This window comes from Ailuropoda melanoleuca, chromosome 5 (genome assembly GCF_002007445.2).
Source record: "Ailuropoda melanoleuca isolate Jingjing chromosome 5, ASM200744v2, whole genome shotgun sequence".
Lineage (NCBI taxonomy): Eukaryota > Metazoa > Chordata > Mammalia > Carnivora > Ursidae > Ailuropoda > Ailuropoda melanoleuca.
The window spans coordinates 82,384,945-82,391,376 of record NC_048222.1 but is presented as its reverse complement, the minus strand read 5'-3'; positions in this window follow the sequence as shown (position 1 = coordinate 82,391,376).

Sequence of the window (6,432 nt, the reverse complement as noted above, 5' to 3'; positions counted from 1 at the left end):
GCCATGAGCAGCTGGTGGTCTAGGGGAGAGGGCAGACAGGAATGGGGAGCAGGCCCCGCAGGGAGAGGACCCTGCCAAGCTGGGGGAGCGCTGGGTGGCTGTGCTACCCAGAGGAGAGGGCAGCAAGCCCAGTGCAGGAGGTCATGCAGGGAGGACCCCGATGGGTCAAACTTCTCTGGACATCTCCAGGGTCTGCACACACTTCTCATGGGCCATAACTCTGAAGCTCCTTACCAGCCAGCTCGCCCTCTTGGGTGGGGCTCCCCTTTACGATTTAGGGCAACTTCAAGTGTGCCGCCCACGGTGGAACGCAGTATTTTGGACAATGTCTGAACAGTGTAGGATATCTTGGCTCTTTCTCTCCTCCCTTCTTGTCTCTAGCCTTTCTGCCACTGGGGCTGACATCTATGACCTGGTAGCCACAGCCCACAGTTGGCCCATGGGCAACTCAAACCATCTTCTCAAGGCCATGAACCTTCTCCAACTGGCTATTTCAAAGCTATGTGCCCCCATTTGGGATTTGGGTGTTTGGTTTCTAGAACCTAATTAATAGGAACTCACATTTATAATTTTTCTTGACATTTATTCCTAAGAAATTCAATTTTCTTAGATTCAGTTCTTGTCTCCACCCCTTTGCCCTTAAGAGCACTTGGGATAGAAGCCATGAGGTGTGACCTCTGGATTGATATGGGACTTTCTACTATAGCTCCATCTGTTGTATAAAAGAGCAAATAGTGTCCTTTTTCATTCCACAGACTTGAAAAAAAATATTTTTATGATTTGTAGAAGTTTTCTCCAGAAGTTACTGCCTAGAATGTTTTTCTTTCCATCTTGGGGGGACAACGTGTTGTTATTTGTATGGAGCAAAGAGGCAGTAGGGCGGCGGGCCAGCCCCACACACCTTTGTGGAAGCCCACGGCTGCACTTGGGGCTGCCTCCGGGAGGCCCACCAGGCAAACTGGGGGAAAGACATAGTATCCCAGCCAACCTCCTCTCCCGAAATACCTCCACTGGGACCTGGCACAGCTGCCCACTGAGCTGAGACCTCCAAAAGACCATATGAAAGTGCAGCGGGAGTGTGTGTGTGTGTGTGTATGTGTGTACAGTGGGAGTCAGGTTATTAGGGGTGGAGGGAAGGGAACTGTTTGATTAATGGGTGTCCTGTGAACCTGCACATTTGCCCAAGGCTGCATTCCTGGGCTTTCAAACCCAGGGCAGTTTGATAAGCTGAGACCAAAGTCCTCTTTCCTTCCAGCAAGGAGAGCAAACAGGGCCACTCGCTAATCCCAGCCCTGGCCTCTGGGGCCGTCTCTCGGCAACCGGCCCACCAAGTGGCCTTTCACAGGCCAATCAATGGGGCAGCCCCGGTGTTACTGGGTCCTGCGGGAGGCCTGACAGCCAGCTTGCCTGAGCTGGGTGGGAGGGAGGCCATGGCTCACCTGACCTCCAGCACGCAGTCTGGAGGCCCATGCTTGGCCAACGAGGCCCTCCATAATTACAGCACCTGCTGAGCTGGCCTTCTCTCCCTCTCCTTCCTGCCACCCCTTTCCCCTGCAATCATTCCCACCTGGACAGCTTATCAGTAGGGCTTTCTCCATTCCTCCAGGGCCTGCCTAGAATGTTCTCCCCAACCCCCACTGCCTTCAAGCTTGTTCCTCCTCCACCGGGAAGTTTTCCCTGATCAGTCCAGCCTACTGGGGCTCTCCTTCCTCTGGATTCCTAGTGCCCTCAGAGCCTTTGCTCATGGCTTACAACCAGACACATCTCCAGTCAGTTTGGGTATGTTGGCTTGACATTACCAACTAGACTGTCAGTGCCCTGAGGGTAAGGTTTACACTTAGGGACGTCCCCCGCCACCCAGCCAGTGGAGGACACACGATTAGTTGTGGGAGGATCACTGGTAGGGAGGCCTGTGGGACTAGGGGACGGAGCAGGCGGAGAGGTGAACAACTCTGAATCTGAAGGACTTAATTCCAGGAAGATGTGGAGGGAAGGCTCTTTGAGATGAAAAGCAGCCATGCGGTTAGGGCTGGGAGGATGTTTATTTCTGGGGAGTCACGGTCAATGCCTGGGGGTGTCTGCTCAGCCTGTCACCACATTCCTCCCCTCTCTCTGAGAGCTGGACTGGGCGGTGGGGGGGGGCAGCTGCACCACATAGATTCCTATGCCTGACGGGGGAGGCTTAGGCCTGTGATGGACCCCAGAGGCCCTCCAGATTCTCTTCTTTAGGGACCTGGGTTTAAAACAGAGAGAGATGGGCCTCCATCTCGTGGTATTTGCCTCTGAGGAGTTGTGAACTAGCGAGGAGTTGGCTCCAAGCAGGGAGGAGCCATAGAAGCCAGGCTTCAAGAGAGCGAAGGAGGCAGCCATGCAGAGACAGGCGGGACCGGGAGTGCGCAACGCCGGCCTACAGGGGCTCTTGCTGTCTGCATCCTCTAAGTCAAAGTTCACTGTCCTCCCGAGAGCACGTAGTAACAGTACGTTACTGTTACTTCCCATCCTGATGGGAAAATCAGGCTTGGAGACCTTCCGTAACTCACCCAAAGGCAGTCAGCCAGTGAGTGGTGAACTTGAACCCTGTCCTGCCAGGTTACTGAGTCCAAGTATAATTTTCCTGCTGCTTTTGCTCTCAACAGCTTTGTAGATCCACGCTTCCTACATTTTGGTTCCATGAGATACCAGAAGAACTGTGACCAAAACTGTAATAAGGTTTTTCTCTACCATTTCTCTATCCATCCATCATATGTCTCTCTCTCTCTCTCTATCTCTCTCTATCTATCATCTCTCCATCTCATCATCTATCACCATTATTAAGCCATGCTCTATGTAAGACACTGTGACAGGCACTGCAACATGTTTCACTTCTGCCAATTTGGCACAGACAGTGAAGGACGGTAGATGATCGGGCATCAAACGTGCGTGTCTCCTAAGATTCCCCTGTAGGGATCATTACAAATGCAGATTCCCTGGCCTGTCCCAGAGATTCCAATTCAGAATGGGGGAGGGGCTCAGGGAATCTGCTTTTCCAAGTTCCCCAGGGGTGTCTGATATATCTGACCCTCAGGTCACACCCTGAAACACAGCTGTCTGGACAGTGTTGTTCAGAGAAGGAGAGGATCAGTGAGACCTGAGATGGTCAGGGGAGACCATATGGGGTCAAGGCCAGGCACTCTGACATCCCCTGAGAGGGCCTAGGGAACTCTGGGAGGATGTGCTGTGGCAAGGGGAGAATGATCTGGGGGCTGGCAACCTGGACAAAGGCCCAGCATCCTCCCATGATAGTGAGAGGCATGCCCGTGAGGGGGTGAAGGGTGTTTTCTAGGAAGCAAGATGGCAGGAAAAGGCCATAATTGGCTTTTGCCTGTTAACAATAATGCCGCAATAGCAACAAGAACAGTTTCACCAGCTGCTTCAGTGCAAGTGGGTAACCTCCTGCATTAATTTCTAGGGGCTACGTGGACCTTCCATGGTGAAGAGGGAGATGTTATTTAATACCTGATGTGACTACAGAAACCAAGAAAACCCAAATGCAGTTTAGGACTGGGGAGGAGATGAGAGTGGCTGGGAACCCTGGAGGTCCTGGGTTGAATGAAGCTAGAGAGATGGTCGTTGTCATCATCATTAACATTACCTGCTATGTGCTTTCTGGGCAATGCCTCACTCAGCCCCCACACAACTGCATTTTAGAGGGGAAGCCAAGACAGTGAGCCATCCACTTACCTGCCCAGAGAGTAGGAAGTGGAGTGCAAGCCTGCTGTTAGGCTATGTCTGGTCTTGGCTTCTCCCCACAGATGGGGCAGTCTGGAAACACCCCAGAAGGTACACATTTGTCTTCTTTTCAGCCTTCTTCCCAGTACGTTGCCCTGGTCAGCTTACCCTTAAGACCACCAGAAACCAGGTCCCGTACTCTCTGTCTTGGACAGGGCCTCGCCTCTGTCACTCTATTTCCAGCTTTGCTTGTGAAGCAGCCCCCAACCAGACAGTGTCTCTGGACCAACCCCCACCCCACCCCAGCTGGTTGCCAAGTGCCGGAGCAGCATTCACTGCCGGCACAGCACCTCCTTACCCTGCAGCCCCCAGCCTCCCTCTGTCTGCAGCAAAACCCCAGGGCCCTTCCTCTGCCTCCCCAGCCTGCCCTTGGGGGGCCCACTTTCTCCCACTCATGCCTTATTAGTGTGTGTGTGAGAAGAAAAGGAATTTCTTTTGCCATTTATCCTCGGAGCAGCCTCCAAAAGGAGTTGAAGGACACGCTGAGAAGTGTGAAAAAAACAAGGCCCCAGCTTGCCAAGAGGGCCCAAGTGGTTATTTTAATCATGTGGAACAACCCCCTTTTCATGGAAAATTTTCTACTCTAACACCTGTGGCCATTAAAGGAACGCTCACTCTTTTCTACCCTGGGGTCCCAGGGGTCACCCTCTAGTTGGGGCCGGCTGCCAGCTCAAATAATTATTCCTGCTGCCCTTCCTCTCCACCTTCCTCATCCCTTCACAGCCCAGCCCTGCCTTCCCTCAGGCCTACAGTAGATGTGGGGGAGCAATTCTGCCTGGCCTCCTTCCTCCTCTGCAATTTCTGGAAAGAATAAACTGGCAAGACCAGATCCCCTCCCCCAGCACTAACTGGCTCTCAGGGCCTGTTGGATCAGCTCTATCGCTGTTGCCCCCCCCCTCCTTTCCTCATTTTTCCTTTAGCAGACTCGCTGCCCACTTGACCCTTGGAGGTTGTTCAGCACCTTCCATTCCCTAAAGTGCCCTGTGCCCTTCTTAACTCAAAGGAAAATGGGGAGGAGGGGAATCCCTAGAGAAATAACACCACCCAACCCTCTTTTGATCCATTGTGCCTAGTTTTCTTTTTCAGATTACATATGCTGACTTTGGTTTGCAAAAGATTATCAATGCACTTAGAGATACTGTATCTCCCCACTTCCCTGGACTTCTTTAGGGACTAACAGATCCTGAGAGGTGATGAGATTTACCGAAAGTTACGTAGCACTCAGTGAAGGTGGGGAAGGACTGGAAACCGGCTGTGCTCGGAAGCCAAATTTGCCAAAGGAGTTGCCTTGACTTTCTCCATTTTGTCACTTGCTCTGCAGTGCCCTTCACTCTTGACTCCCCCAGTCATGCCACAGAAACGGCCCTTAAGGTCACCAATGACCTCAATGTCACTAAATCTGTTGGACATTTTCTCTCTTCATCTTGACCTCTCAGCAGCGTTTGACATGGTTGACACAATCCCCTCCTTCAATTTGAAGTGTTCTCTTCCTTTGCTTCTGTGCTTCCACAGGATCCTTGCTTCCTCTGACTCCTTTGGTCACATTTCTGTCTCCACGGCAGGAAATCCTCCCTCTAGTGCTTATTAAGTTAGTGTTCCTCAAGGCTCAAGTCTAGGTTTTCTCCCCACTCCCTACACTCTCTCCCTTGGCAATCCCAACCAGACCCACTGTTTCTACCACCACCCACACCCACACACAACTCCAGCGCTCTCCTTTTCTTTGGGCTCCATCTGCCTCCTGACTGATGTCATTTGGATGCCTCAGAGACACCTCAAATTTAACTTGTGATCTTTCCTGGGATTCCCATGTTGTTTAACTCTGCCGGACACTGTTGAGCGAAGTGGTGTCTCCTTCTTCTCCTCAAATCTGGTCCTCTTTGTGCTTCTGAACTCATTGAATGAACCAGTAAAACAGTACTGTGGGCCAGGAATCTTGGATTCATGCTTGATACCTCTTTCTCTCTCTGCCTCACCATATGCAGTCCATCATCTGGTCCGCCACCCTTGTGCAACCTACCGTTATTTCCTCTGTAGCCCCCTGATGGTCCAACATTAGAAAAGGAGATACAGGGCAGTTAAAGTAGAAATGGGGACAAAAGACAGATGTAGACTGACTGTTGAGATGCTGACATTCTAGCACATGGTCTATATCTCTACAAGAGCATGATTCTATGAAATTACATCAAGTTAAGAAAATCAACATGTGGTGGCAAGTACACTCTGATTGCAGCCATGTAACACAGACTATGCTTGGAATTGAAGGTGACATCCAGGTGTGTAAGTAGTTGACCTTTTATGCCCAGGGCTTTGATTTCCTGTAAGGCTGTCAACATGTGCAGTAGCAATTGAAAAAAATTGAAAGCAATACCCAAGTCAATGAAAAAAGTAGGGACTTTCAACATAATTTAAATTCCCCTTCACATTATTCAAATGTGAAACTGATTACCAGAGGGTGGGACTCATAGTACCCAACCTAACACCCAGCACCTAATAGTTCTCTATACATGTTTTTGAATAAATGAATGTCCACCATCTAAAATATATGAGACTTAAAAAAAATAAAATATATGAGGCTTCATTCTTTTTTTTTTAATTTAATTTATTATATTATGTTAATCACCATACAGTACATCCCCAGATTCCGATGTAAAGTTTGATGCTTCA